General features: G+C 41.8%; 1 non-coding gene across 1 annotated transcript; it reads right to left on the minus strand.

Annotated features, from left to right (window-relative positions):
• Positions 1 to 10506: 10506 nt before the first annotated feature.
• Positions 10507 to 10634, minus strand: LOC111727624. The gene has a single exon (XR_002775126.1). It is a non-coding gene; the product is annotated as a small nucleolar RNA SNORA11 (small nucleolar RNA).
• Between the last annotated feature and the right edge of the window lie 5072 nt (positions 10635 to 15706).

Consider the following 15706-nt stretch of genomic DNA (forward strand, 5'->3'; position numbering starts at 1 on the left):
CCTTGAACTTGATGAAAATTGTTCAGGCTCAAAGTACTAAGTGTTCCTTTGGAGGTAAGGAAAAATTACACGTGCCATCCTCTCACTCACGATGATATGTTTTATTAATATATATCGGTTTGCCTTTTGTTTCACGCTTTGTAATTGCAGGTGGGAGGGTAACTTCAATCGTTTTTCAAGTGTAAAGTTCATGGTAGGTCAATTATGAGTTAACAAGTGTAAGTTAAACAGGTCTGAGCCCCAACGTGGATAAAATCCAAACGTGAAGTAGAAGCCGGGCCCACGAGAATGTTGATGTAACAAGTTCAAAGTGAAGATCATGTTTATTTTTATTTATACTTGTTTGATAAAAATATTTTTGAAAAGATAAAGCTTATTTTATTATTTCATGTTCAAGTACATATTCCACATGTGGAAAACGCCCCCTTTCTGGCCCTCCAGATTGGCATCGGCAGGAATATTGGAATGCTCACCTGGCCTTCACTTTGTTGTCACGACCGCAGTCGTACCCGGCTTAAGGACAAATGTGTTTGTTTGTCTATGGAATGTTTAAATGCACGAGGAAAAAGGAAAACCCATTGGGATACCAGGGCATTCCCTCCGGAGTCGCACGTTTTGATTTGAACGTTTTATAGACGTGTTCCCCGGCCCCCCACCCGTGCTGCACTCCCGCTGCGGCTGCGTCCCTGTGGGGGTGCCCTGCCCCTGTGGTCACCCCTCCATCTGCGTCCACGTGGGGGTGCCCACGCCTCCATCTGTGAGTTCCATACTGTTGGATTCCATGTTCCTATGCTGAATTCTCTGCACATTTCCCCCTGGCCAACCTGGACAGCATCCTTGGAGATTTGCTTCGCAAACAGGAATCCTTACGTAGCTGTTTCTCAGTAGAACAGAGGAGGTCAGCAGGTGTGCTCCTGGCACACAGGGTGAATGAGACAGAGGAAAGGTAGAAAGCTGGAGGCCCGCCATGTGCAAGGGAGAACAGGGTTACTATACATATTAGGTGTATATATATACATATATATATATATTGTACATATCTAAGTTTGAGTCATTCAAACCAGGTGCGAAACACTGACTTCCGAGGCTGAATTCATGTCTCTCTTCCCACAGCCCTGGCCTGCTTGCTGGTCAGTGACATGATGAAACCCTGAAGTGACAGGACCTACACACACACGAGAAACCACATATCAGATTCATGTTCTTTCCTTTGTGTGCAAAGTCAAACTGTCCTGTGGTTGCCGGTTTGGAGCATGTTATTTAAAAAAAAAAAAAAGTGAGCGATGTTCTCTTGTGAGAATTCTGCCTGGTTTCCTCCGAGGGTGTGTGCAGAATCTAGTCAGGTCTCCCAGAAGGGCCAGGGGCTCTTACTAGGGGCAGTCGGGAGACACGCTGGCCACATTGGGTCTGGAAGACTCTTCCCAAAGGCAACTGGACGGCCGCGAGGGAAGCGACCACTCGCTGGAACAGGACGCGCTTCAGAGCTGTTCAAAGCTGCTGTTTGTCTCACACACACATCTTGCCTTTTTTCAGGCTAGCTGCAATAATTTTTTTCTTCTGTAAAATATTTTGTAAACAACGAAAACAACAACAACAAAAAAAAGCTATTAAAAAAGGGGGAAAAAAAGAACGCTGGCATTATGATCAGGAAAACCCGTCCTCACCGCCACCCCTCCCGCTGTCCCTCCACACGCTGCTGTCACCACGTAGGTGCAAAAAACCTTTTTGTACAGAGATATATTTTTTATGAAGAATTTGTAAAATTATTAAATATGCTGTAATTTTTGATTAATGTAGGTACATTGTTAAAAAAATAAATGTTTTTACAATACAGAACTGTAATTTTCCCAATAATGTAAAATGTACCATCTCTAGTGGATTTTCAGTTCCAATCCTATGACACATGTATCCATACTCAAGTGGCCTGTTAAAATGAACAGTATCTTTTTTGTCAAAAAAAAAAAAATTATAAAGAGAGTGTAATATAGCCTGTGCAATGCCACTGATCTTTAAAGCAAATCAGAGTTCTAATTAATTAAATATTTAATTTTAGATTTCTATTTTTTTGGTGTGAATTTATTTTGGTACTTAAGTTCACTGCAGGGGCGGGGAAGGAAGGAAGTATTTGTTAAGGTCCTTTATTATATTTTCAATGAAGCTCGGTATTTTCCTCAAATATTCTCATCACTGTCATGAATAATAAACAACACGTTTACAAGGAACCATGATACACAGAATGGTAGGATTGACGTCGACAGATTTCTTGATGGTTTGCATGAAAAACAGTGATGTTTGCCTCCAAACCAAATCTATGTTTTTAAAGATTTCTTTACCATTGGGGAGAATTTTTCGGTGAACTTTCACCACACTGAAAAATGACATGTCAGAAAATTATTGACCTATTTAACGAAGCATCTCAAATATCATACTTGAAGGAGGCTCAGAAAAAAATGTTATCTACTGTAGCTTTGAAAACCCTGAGCCACCACCCTCCCTTTGGGCCTGGGCTGGAGACAATGAAAGGCTTTCCAAGTCCTTCGGGAAGCCTGGATGCCTCACGGTTACACAGGATGATAGACTAATTTTCCTGACAGTCAAATAATTACACAAAGAAAAACAACCAATCATAGGGCGGTGCCTGTGGCTTAAAGGAGTAGGCAGCGGCCCCATATACTGGAGGTGACGGGTTCAAACCTGACCCTGGTCAAAAACTGCAAATAAATAAATAAAAATAAATAAAAGCAACGAATGGTAAAAAATATCCCTTTCATGGCGTCAAAGGAACCAAGTTCCGCAGTTCTGGTGTCTTCTGGCTGGCAGCTTTGTTTATTGCCGTTCATAGAACACCCCCCTGATCTCAAGACCCAGTCCTGGGCGACCTGCAGACGTTAAACAGAATCCTCAGAATCTAGCAAGGTAGGGTTTTCTGTTTTCATGTTTTAGATTAAAAAATCAGAGATTTAAAAAAAAATAATTTACCCAATGGTGCACACATATACAGAGCTAGTATTGGAGGTCAAGTTTCTTTTAACATCTTTTTCATAAAAAAATTACATTATTAAATTTATCAATAGTCTCTTTTTTGCAACTAAATTTTTCTGTTATACTATTTGTAATTTACTTTTACTCCATTTGGCAAATAATTACCACAAGCTAAGAAGAATTCTAAGGAAAATAAATACTCTGTATTATTAATTTTACTATCCTACAGATTTTCTGCACAAAATATGTCCTTGAGAGTTACTTAGTGAGTTAAGTTGGGACCTGGAAGCTCATCAATTCTCCTATGAGTCTTTATTTACCCACTGATATGACGGAAGAGCTTTGCTTGTAATTTACCTTCCTAGTGACGCATCTTTATACTCGACTGGGAATCAACAGTCTTACAAACTCAACTCCCACATCTGGGATATTTAGCGTGTGACAGGACGTCTGCACAGAGCAGTAGAATGTGAACCAGGTACCCTGTGGCTCTCACACTCAGTGCTGCGTCCCCTGTGGAGGACTGTGAATTAGACTCCTGCTCACTGTGGCCCGGGCAGCCAGGAAAGACGGACACCTCCATCTTGCACTCCCAGCTGTGGTTCTTCACAGTATTAAATAGAACCTGTCTTGCTCGTTGCCTCACTTGAAGGGCTTTCAGAGAATTGTAGGATTATTGTAATTATCCAACAGACTCAATGACTCCAGGCAGCAAGCTTATGATCTCCTGGTAGGTCTCCTCCTTTCTCGTGGTGACAGCTCCCAGCTGTCCCTGGGGAGTCAGCTTGGGGGGAAGGATGTGCCGCTATTCCCCGCCCATCCCTGGCCCGGGGAAGGACATCGGTGTCTGAGTCCTGACTGCACCACCCCTATGTGGGGGCATATCTGGCTGAACTTTCCCTGAGGCCCCAGCCCTTCACGGCAGGAGAGCAGCCGCTCACTCTGCCTGCCCACTTGCATCTCGTGGCCTGGCCACTGGGCTTTTCTCTCCATCCTGGGAGCTCACTCATACCTTTCTATAAAACTCTTCTTTTCTCTTGAAGTTTTCCAGGCTTATTTTTGCTTGTGGGTAAAGTAAACATCTGTAATTACCACTTAGGGAGAAAGGGCCAGAGATATGCCCCAGCCAAAAATTCCTCCCTGTGCACTGGGGGCCACTCACCTTAAATCCTGTCTCCTGCCATCATAAAACACTATCCCTTAGCCCAGGTGTCCCTGAGTGGACAGAATGCCAAGCTAAGGGACCTGAAGTGGCACGTAAAGCTGCTCCAGGTGGCTGAAAGAGTCATTAAGAGCCTCACGTGCTGTATTTAACCAAAATCACCTTAGCGGAAGTAAGACCTTTATAGATACGTGGCCAACCAGAGAGACGTGTAGAAGCCAGTGACTGTCAATGGTGCTCCGGTTGTTTAAAGGACGACAGAATTCCTGCTGTGTGGGACACAGACCGGCCCATCTCTCTGCAGGCTCCTCAATCCAGGGTAAAGCCTGTAGATGAGCTATCCCTGGGGGCTCTTTATCAAGACCACCTCATAGGAAAGGAGCACCTAGGCACCCAGACAGGTTAGAGTCATGGAGACCATCCTGGTAAGAATCAGCAGTGAGCGGGGCTGAGCCCTTTGAACTCCTGATCAGCAGGCAGAGCAGGGCTGCTGGTTTGTCTGCCCTGCAGGGATGAAACTTGACGTCCACTCACCCTTTCTAAGCGTGTTTTCCTCCACTGTTGACAGCTCACTACCCTACGTTCCTAATCACCCAGCCATTGCCTCTTTACTCAGTCTCCCCGGGGGCTTGGTATTCTTTTAATCCTGTTTTGGCTCCTTTGCGTTCTGCATGTATGCTTTGTGTTGGACATCAACAAGGTTTCAGAGGAGTCAGAGGGCTGCTGCATTGCCTCCATCGGCCACTCGGCATGGGAGCCAACGTACGCCTCTCCAGGCTCACCTGGCTTTGCACACGAAGTTGGTGTAGAGTCAGTCTCACTATTTCCCCAGTGTCATCTCACTTGTCAGCCCCCAACCCAGGCGGAGGCCCTCAGGGAGCCCTGGCAAAGCTTCTCCTATTGAACCAACCTTGCCCTAAAAGGATAGCACAACAGTTTTGCGATACTGCTTTAAAAACATTTGTTTATTTGTTTTATGTTTTTATCATTTTGTGGATATGACAGCAGTTTTCAGCTTATCTCAAGATTTCTTTTACGGAAAGTACAAGATGACAAACTGTCCTATTTTTCAGGCTGTGTTGACTCCTTAGTCCATGAGATTATTTCTAAGTTAAGAACTTAATTGAGGGCAGGGTGAGAATTACACCAAGGGAATTAGGATGCCATGCTTTCCCACTCGCAGCATGTTCCGTGATTTCAGAGCATTAAAAGATCACCCTACATCTGGAGAACTGGGGCAAGCCCTGGAACATCCATTTTAGAGCCTTGCCTCCCTGAAGCCCAGGGCGAGTCTCACAGATTCTAGTATTCGGTTCTAACCAGCCTCCCTGGAGATCTAGGTCAATAAGCTCAGTCAGTTTGGTATAGTCTGCTATAGTCTAGAAGTCCAGACCTCTAACATCAGCCGATCTATTTAAAACCTGGTCAAACAAACTGGAGCTATGTGTTATTCCTATGGATAAATTCCCAAAACATATATTTCAATTAAAGAAAACTGAGTTGTAAAAGAATCTGAACAGTATGAATCCATTTACCAAAATGATTCATACCATGCAAATCAATATTCTATGTTGTATAAGGATGCAGTGTAGAAAATTATTTGAAATGCACGAAATAAAATAATGTCAATTAGAGTTAGTATTGATTCCTAGGGTGTAGAAAAAAGTATACAATTGAGGGTTGCTACATAGGAGACTTTTGAGCAACAGAAAATTAGGTACCTTATTGAATACTGTCGTTTAAGACAGAAAGGATAATATTGCCTACCACATAAAGTTGCAGAAGAACAGAATGTGAAAAGTAATGTAAGATGTTGACATTATGGCCTGGTACACAGTAATAACCAATTTACCTACATCTATCCCCTTCTGTGTCTGTCTGTCATCTCTCTCTCTTTCTATTTTTATATCATCTATTGCTATCACTTTTCTATGAGTCCACCATTTCTATATGAACTTAATTTATTAATTTATTTTAAATATAATCTGAAGCAAGAAGAAAGAAATGTTGACTTTGACAGTGCTGTGTAAGTACCTACATGTTGATTTTCTTATACTGTGTGCCTAACTTCATGTTTGAAATACATTGCAGTTTAAATTCTAAAATAACACATCACTGGTCTACTTTCTCCTCTCTCTGAGACCTTGGATGAGACCCTTCTTTAAATCAGTTTCCCAAACTGCAGGTTGAGGACACCAACACCTGGATTTATTTGCAAAGCCTGTGCCATTTTAAAAACAATGCTAGTGAGTGGACATTTGGTGAAAACTTTGGAAATAATTCAGATTTTAGAGTAGTTTAAAGATCACACTGTTTTTCTTTTTTGGAGACAGAGTGACTCTGAGCCCTGGGTATATACCGTGGCATCACCATAACTCACTCACAGCATTCACAAACTTTTATTAATATTGTCTCTTTCTTCTCTTGTATCTGAGCTGTGTCTGTTTCTACCCTGTTGCTGGTGGACTATTGCTGAATACGATTAAAATTAAAGCCTATGCAGAAAAAAGTAGCAGAACCCAACTCAGTGATAGAAATCACGAGAAGTTTTATATGTAAAAGGCTTTTGTGAAATAAGAAAATGAAGCCCCTGTGCTAGAGGATATAATCAGAAACAGCTCGCATGTTCACAAGGATTTGGTTAAACAACAGGGAAATAAACTAGAAAATGGCACCTTGGAACACAAGGTGGGTAAAGTCAGTAGCCTCCACGTCTAACCTTGTTGTACCTTTGAAAAATTAGAAAGTTAGGAAATAAGAAAAGAAAAGGAGATTTTCATCTCCTCTATATACTTTAACTCATGCTGAAGGTGATTTAAATATGTCAACTTAATTTGACCTGCTGTGTGGAATAACTACACACATGGTAAAAGGGAACAGGAAAAGACTTAGGTCCATCAGGTACGTTTGTGTGTTCGTTTGCTTGCTTTGGTTGCAGACTTCAAATTTTCCAAAGAGCATTTATGCCAAGGAACAGTGTGAGTAAAGGGGAAAATTGGGACCATAACCTAGAAATTATGAGTTAGAGTGTTGGACGAGGCATATAATATCATTCAGGTAAATTGGGAAAATTCAGTTGGAGTGTTTGTAAAATTTTTCCTACTGTCAGTTAAGGAAATCTCAGTTAGATTAGACTGAGCTATGTGGACACTCAGCAGTGGGTGACGGAAGCCTGCGGTTCACGGCAGAAGGGATCTGTAAATACTCCTGATACCAGTAACACTGTCTTCAGAATCAGAGAGACTCTTCAAATTGGCTAGGCCAGGGCTTGCTTTTTACTGTTCTAGACAAATACTGTGTTTAATCAAACATTTTTTTTATGAGCAAACACAGACCTAACTGACATTATTCATATTTTTATATATTTCATCAAAAATGTCTAATTATGAACGAATAGGTAGAAAATGTTGCGTTTTTCTTTCTTTGCACTGACTGGGTACATCACAGAACTGAGGGGAATATGCCTAAACGTCTTTGGAGGCAGACAAGGTGGAGAGATGATGAAGCAGCATTTCCCAGGTGCTGCTCATCATGGTTCATGGAATACTTCTTAGCTGGTGAATAAAACTAACGTCGCGTTCCCATCCGTATCCCTATTCTGTTAACTCCGTGGCTCCCTCCTGCCATTGCAGGAGCCCGTTAGTCCTGAAAATTACAGAGCCCCAAAGACCTCTGATGGCCCAGAGCCCGGCTGTGTTTCTAAGGTTTTCCGTTAGATACATTCTGAGATGTTTCTTGGCTTCCCTGGAAACTTTTGTGCGTTAAAGTTTCATCTAAGTAAAGGACAATGTTTTTATTTTTTGAAGTTTTGTTTATATTTAATTAGCATTAATTTAATTAATACAGGTACATGATAAGTATTCATTATGGGTGCATAGTAGTTGTATAATACAACTTTATATGTGATTTTTTTGATGCAGTTATACAATGTGAATTAATCAAATCAGGGTAATCGGGGTATTCAACTCCTTAGGAAGTATTCATTACTTTCGGTTAAGAACATCCCAATTCCACTCTTTTAGTTAATTTAAACTATACCTTCACTTGCTGTTGACTATAGTTACTTTGTCATGCTGTCGAATATTGTTCATTCTATCTGACTAACTATATTTTCGTACCCGTTAACCGTTCAGGTTTTATCCTCCCCCTCCCCACTACGCTTCCCAGCCTCTGGTAACCATCATTCTCTCTGTCTCCAGGCGATCAATTGTTTGTGGGGTTTTTTTTTTCATTTTTTAAATTAAATCATAGCTGTGTACATTAATGCAATCATGGGGCACAATGTGCTGGTTTTGTATACAATTTGAAATATTTCATCAAACTAGTTAACACGGCCTTCATGGTATTTTCTTAGTTATTGTGTTAAAACATTTATGTTCTATACTTGGTAAATTCCACATGTACCCTTGTGAGATGCACCCTAGGTGCGGTCCCACCAATTACCCTCCTCCCTCCACTTCCCTCCCTCTCCCCTTTCCCAGATCAATTGTTTTTAATATTTAGCTCCCACATATAAGTGAGATTTATTTTTCTGTGCTTGGCTTAGGTCACTTAACATAATGTTCTCCAGTCCCATCCATGTTGTTGCAAAAGGCAGGATTTTATTCATTTTGTGGCCATATAATATTTCACTGAATGAACAAGTTTGTACCACGATTTTCTTATCCATTCATCTGTTGAGGGACACTTAGATTGATTCCAAATCTTGGCTATTGTGAATGGTGTGGCAATAATAAGGGAATGCAGATGTCTTTCCAATGCACAGAATTCCTGTCCTTTGGAATACGCCAAGATCACTTTTTACTTTTCTCATTGTTCTGGAGAAAAGATTCGTGCGTGTGCAAGTGCGCGCGGTTTAAAGACCAAACAGATGTTTTGAGATAAGAAAAGTGGAAGTATTTTAATAGTGCATGCCTTTGTGAACATTTCAGTGGGTTAACATGTGGCTTTCACTACTTAGAGAGCAATTTAACAGCTTATGGAAAAATCAAGCACATGTTGTGATAGCTGTCAGGATGTTAGATTCAGAATCACATCCTGTAGCTTCTTACGTGTTTGTTTTGAGTTACAGGTAGGAAAATGGATTCTTTCTCTCACTATTGAATCTGAACCACAGGTTCTAGTGGAAAATCTTAATTAACAAAACATTTATGTACATATACACATGCACACATATATGTGATACAAATCTTAGAACTTTGTACCAATTTTATTCAAATGCATATTGAAAATTTTTCAAAAATGTAAATAAACCAAATGTATTTTATGTTTTGAGACATTAATGATGTTCAAGGAATATTTAACAAGGTTGTCTCTAAAATTACAATTAGTCACACATTTACATTAAATATCAACTATGGAGAGTTAGGAGTTTGTTGTACGGAACAGAATGTGACAGAAAAATGATTGCAAGTTAATACACTGGAGTCCTCTTGTAAACCCACTGAATTAGCAAAGCCGGTTACACTATTCCTGAAACTAGAGGATGAAGCTAAACTAACATTGTTTCCATGTGTGCGTCATTTCCAGTGTCGTTTAGAAACACACATCAGTGTTCATGGGGCATTTATATAATTCTATCTGTTGACACTATCCATGGAAACAAGCTCTAGAAACCAAATATGAAAGAAGAAAACAAAAACCAAGATAAATAGATTAATAGATTCCAACACATATAAATATATCAAAATCTTGCTAAAGAGCAAAGATAAATGAAATAAATATTATCAGATACAAAAATGTCACATAATTGAAGGTAAATTTAAAGAAAGAAATACTATGCATCCATTAAAAATACAGACTATAAAGACTGTGTAGCAAGGTATAGTAGCTCAGAGGTGCTGTAAAAATTTAGATTTGAGGGCAGCGCCTGCGGCTCAAAGGAGTAGGACACCAGCCCCATATGCCCGAAGTGGCGGATTCAAACCCAGCCCCAGCCAAAAACTGAAAAAAAAAAAATTAGAATTGATTTAGACTTCAGGTGTAAGTGGAAATCAGCATGCACATAGGCCAGAGCACAGCATGAACAGTGGAGAAGCCTGTGAGATGTATTCAAGGAGGCCTGATTATGGACGGTTTTTGTGAGATTATTCAGGGAGAGCTGATTATGGACGGTTTTTGTTTTCATCTTTATTTCTTGTTTCAAAAGGTTTGTTGTAGTAACAGTGAAAATGAGAAAGTAAATTTAGAGATCATAGTCTCTTCCTACTACCAAATCTACTTACAATTACTTAAAATTTGGTTTTTTAATTTTCCAATATCTTATTAGTCAAGTTTTCAAACATACAGTATAGTTGAAAGAATTATACAGCGATCAGCTGTACTCCCACCACATACATTTCATAATCTTTTTCTTCTTCTTCACATGTACGAAATTTGTTTGTAGAAAGGCCACAAGTTTTGTGTCCCTCCTCACAGTGACGCCGGATTCCTGTTGGGTGTGTTAAAAACTGAAGAACCATGTTTCAGGCCCCTGCTCTGAGCACATCCCTCCAAAATCTGGTTTTTAGCCAAAAACCCTCCCACCATTCTTGTTACCCCAAGTAGCTGAAATAATCACAAAATGCACATTTGTAACACTTGTATTTGGAAATCACTGGAGTTAAAACAGAGGATCTAACTCGTGCTTCCGGGAGCCAGGATGACGCAGAGGAAGCGGCATCTTCTATGGCTGGCGGGGATGAAAACCCATGCGGCCGGTTTGGAAACCAGTTTGGCAGTTTCTAAGTAAGTTAAACACACGCTCATCAGCAATTCCACACACAAGAGCAATGTGAATGTTACGTCCACACGAAGACTAGTGCACGTTCAAAGCATTTTTCCTGAGAGCCCCAAAATGGAAGTAATACAGGTGTCAGCTGGTGACCGGCCAGTGCAATGTGCTCCCCCACAGTCAGCCACCTGGTCAGCAGTAGAAAGGGACGGGGTGGCATGCAGCTACACAAAGAGCTCCCAGAACAACACGCTAAGTAAGAGCCCAGCACGGAGCCCGGCGTCACATGCGTGTGCACCACTCATTGCTTCTGTATGCAGCTATGGAGTCCCTTCTATGGGAAATTTCTATGCACTTTTATCCTTTTTGACACAGGGACCCTTGTGGCAGTGTTTTCATAATTGTGTAGATTTACTGAGTCTCCTTGAACTGTACATTGGGGTTGATGTAATGGAATGTAACTTATGCCTTAATAAGGCTTTTTAAATTTTTTTCAGATAATTTAATAGCACAAAAATTACACTTTAATGAAGTTTTTAAAAAATCCTAAGAACATTTTTATTTCTTTTGGTCTTCACTGATTTGCCTTTTTTTGGTTTTGTTTTTGTTTTTGTGGCTTAAACAAATTGTTTCATTTTCCCCGTGATAAGTCCAGAGGTAGGCAATCCAAGGCTTGTGCAGAAGCTGCATGATGTCACAGGGCCTCCGTGATGTCACAGATGCCCTCAACGCCATCTCCCTCCATTCTTAGCATATGGCTTCAGGTTGCTTTATTGGCACAGGATGGTGCTGTCACATGCTCGGCTCTTGACTGTCGGGGTCGGTGACCAGGACCTGGTGGCAGCAACAGCCTGAAGTTAAAGTGCTAAACACAGACATGGAAGGTCCCGAGTGCCAAGAGTGTCCAGCTGGACCAGGTCCCGAGTGCCAAGGAGTGTCCAGCTTGACCCTGTATTACTTGGCAACCATCCCCAGTGGCTATTCTGCTAAGTTCCCACTTCATTTTTTGTACATAAGTTCTGACCTTCTCACTGAAAAAGAGACTTGGCACTTAGGATTCCTGCCAATGACGTCACAGCTACATTGGGAGTGTCCGGAGTGTCCAGGTCCCGGTGGGGCGGCTGGTTTTCTCCTGGGTCTTTGGACATGCTGCATGTTTCCAGCCCATCCCCCGGGAGTGTTTGATGTTCTGAATGCTCAACCCTGCTCCCCAGTGAGGGCTCCGCAGTGACATCCACAGAGGATTAGCAGCCTTGATCCTGCTTATCCACGAAGACAGCATTCTCCTTTTCTGTTCCCTGTGACCACCCTATAAATGTGTGTAAGTGTCCCTTCAGTAAAAGTGCTTCAAACAAGCTTTATTACCTTTGGTACCGCCTTCTGGAATGAGTTTAGTGAGTTTTAGAGGTGAGTGGGGAAAAGATTCTTACATTTTTCTTGCATTAAATGATCCAGAGATAGAAACCCCACATGGAGGCGTGTTGACTGTGAAACTTGAACTCTTCCGATAAAAGCTAAAAACAGGACAGGGTCATGGAAGCATTCTGTACTAATACTTAAATTCTTTCTGCTATTGGAAGAATAGCACAAAGTTTTCTATAGTTCCGAAAATTAGAAACACGGAACAGAGGCCTTTAAATGAGGAAATTATCCATTTTGTTGTAAGATCACTGGCTTCTGCCTGCTCCCTTGAGCTTCCTTTAAAATGTCATGGAATATTTTTGAGAGAATGTGGAATATTCTCTCCTCCACGGGGAGACCTGAAGTGTGTCATCTGTGGTCTGGTCTTGCTAACTGCATAAAAATGCCGAGCCAACATTCCAAAACGGTAAAGAATCACAATTGCTTTCCTCTAAACACCTGACTGCGGCAGTTTCTTTCTCTTTAAACATCAGACTTGCTGTTGATGGGTGAATTCAGAGCTTCTCGGAGGCACGTGGCCTGAATTTTAAAAGTCACTTAGCTTTACACCCTCGGTCACACTTTCCTTTAATAACAGAAGAACACTCGGCCATGGTCATATCTTGGATTGACCACGTAACACCCCAAGATCTCCTTTATGAAAGTTATCACGGAGACCTTGGGTACAGTGGCCCCCAGACATATCAAATCTCTGAGAAACAACACCAAGGCAGATGACCCTAATTACGAAAGAGGACAAAGTCTTCAGAGCAATTTTTTAAAAGACAATATTTGGCACATACAAATGATTTATTGAGAGAAGAAGAAAACAGCTTATTCCATCCCAGGCAGGTAAAAAACTAAACATAAACCCCCCCAAGTCCTTTCTTATGATGCAGATTGTTACATGTGTGTCTGTGTTTAAAACATAAACTTGAGCTTTAATTGCTTTGTTTTGCTATTTCGAAGGTGTGAAATGTCTTTTCGTACACAACACTTTAACTCAGAGCCCTTTGCCAGTGAGAAAAAGAATTTTACTTGCCCCAATTCAGTTTTATCATCCAGAAACACTCTGGGTCTCAGGAACCCAGCATGGAGACCCGAGTCCAGAGTCCAGAGCAGCTGATATAAACAACACATCCAGAAAATTCTCTCCTTGGCTGCTGCCTTAAAATAACCCTCATCAAGGGTGGCACCTGTGGGTCCAGGAGTAGGGCACTGGCCCCATACACTGGTGGGGCCGGTGGCAGGTTCGAGCCCAGCCCTGGCCAAAACTGTAAAAAAAAAACAAAAAATAAAAAGAAACCCTCATGAAACGCTCATCCTTCCTAGAAGAATGAAATGCCCGGGCAAACCTTCCCCAGATTTTGTGCTTGTCCATACAAGAAGAACATTGAACGAACAAACGTGTTTTCAAATAGAACAACAGAATTTCCACAATTACTCCACAATTGCAGAGTTTTCAGGTTTTTATGTTGACAAGTATATTAAATATTAAATAACTGAATGTCATAAAATGTGACTATCTACTTTATCACTAAAAGGGCAGAAAGAGACAGTCTTAGAGTAAAGAAACGCTTCTTAATTTGAAGTCACCTCTATTAAAATGAGTCCTGTGTCTTTCTTCCCATTTTTCCAGTGTCTGGTGGAAAATTTCCTGTCCTCATCTGGGTTCACTCTCAATATAACGGCGCTGCTGTGAAGGGCAGACTTCAGCGCTAATTTCTCTGAATCTGGGATTTCTTTCAAAATATAATTTGCCCCTGGTGTCTACCTGGTTGCTTATTGCCACAAACATGTATCACTTCTTAAAATCAGGGACACTGATTAAGTCCTTCTCTGCCTATTGGTTTTCAGATCAAAAAGTCAAAGGCCTGGCTTACCAGATGGGTTTATAAGTTTTTTATAACCCCCCAGGTCACCTAATATTATATAGTTATTACCATAAATTTGCATTCATTTCTCAGCTCTAAACACTGTTTATGTCATGATTGAGCCCCAAATTTAATTATTAATATTATTCATACCCATCCAACAGTTCGTGTAAAATAAATTAATCTTGGCGAGTAACAATAGCTATGAGACGTCTCCTGCTTCCCTCCCATCCAGCTCCAGAGCCCGGCGCCCGGCCTGTCCATACTTCCCTTCCCCTCACTCACCGGCAAGCAGCTCCCTGTCATTCTCATCCTGTTCTAAGTGTTCCCCACAGCTTGATCCCTTTCTTCCCCAAAATGTGCCCTACTTTTAGTATAGAAATGGTGTTTTGGTTCCTGAAGTTTTGTGTTTAAACGTTATGCCACATGCTAGATTAATAATTTGAGAAAACAACACATTACTGTAGAATAGGGGACACTTTCCATTCATGGAGAGGATGAGGGCTGAGGACACTGCCCAGAACCCACACTTTCGGGGATTAGTAAAATTGCAGTGTCCTGGGGGGGTGATTTGACAAACCTGTTTAAAACGAGGTGTGTTACTTAGGGGAAGCCAGTTGGAATAATAACCACTTTCAAGGATTGTGGTTCAGTAAAATAGGAGTCTTTTTCTTACTCCCCTGGAAATTTAGGAAAAGCATTCGGAGTGGTGGTGGAGGTGCAGGGCTGGGGTCTCTCAGGAGACCAATCCCGGGCCTGGGATAATAGGCAGCTTGACCACTTTCAGAAATCTTTAGGGTTATATGCAGGGGTGGGGTTAAGGAGCAGAGCAGGAAGCAGAAAAATGAACACCTACATTCCTCTGGAGAACACTGAGTCTTAAGATGACAAGAAACTGCAAACCTCAGAAGTGGGGAGATTGCTAGAGTGCAGGAGTTTGAGACCAGCCTATGCAACACAGTGGAAAGCTGTCTCACAAACAAACAAAAACACCAGCTGGGAATGGGGTGCACATTTGCAGTCTCAGCAACTCAGGAGCCTGAGGCAGGAGGTTGGCTTGACCCCATGAGTGTGAGGCTACGGAGACCCGTGATAGGAACCGTGATAGAGGCCCTGCACTCTAGCCTGGGCAGCAGAGCCAGACCCTGTCTCTAAAAACCCTGAAAAATAAAGACCTAAGCCAGCAGCACTGAGCAAGTCAGAGGCAGGAGGCGTCGGGCAGAGAGCAAGTTCAACTTTCTTCTGCTTTCTGTTCCACACAGCTCTCATCCATTTGGACAAGGCCCACCAGAGTCGGGCAGCCCCATCTACCCGTTATCCACTAATCAAATACTCTCTTCTGGAGACATTTCCACAGGCAGCCCCAGAGTAATGTTCACTCAAATAGCTGTGCCTCCCTGAACCCACTCAAGTCAACTCACACAACTAGACATCACCATCATCTACCTGCCAGTACCCAGGAGAAGGTCGCGATTTGTCAGCAGAGGGAGAGACGTCAGCGTGAGCATTCTTCCAAGAAAGGAACAAACTTTCTGCTGTGCAGCCCTCCTGCCCTGTAGATGAGGGTCAAGGGCA

Source organism: Otolemur garnettii, unplaced genomic scaffold, assembly GCF_000181295.1.
Source record: "Otolemur garnettii isolate 467f Iridium unplaced genomic scaffold, OtoGar3 scaffold00114, whole genome shotgun sequence".
Classification (NCBI taxonomy): Eukaryota; Metazoa; Chordata; class Mammalia; order Primates; family Galagidae; genus Otolemur; species Otolemur garnettii.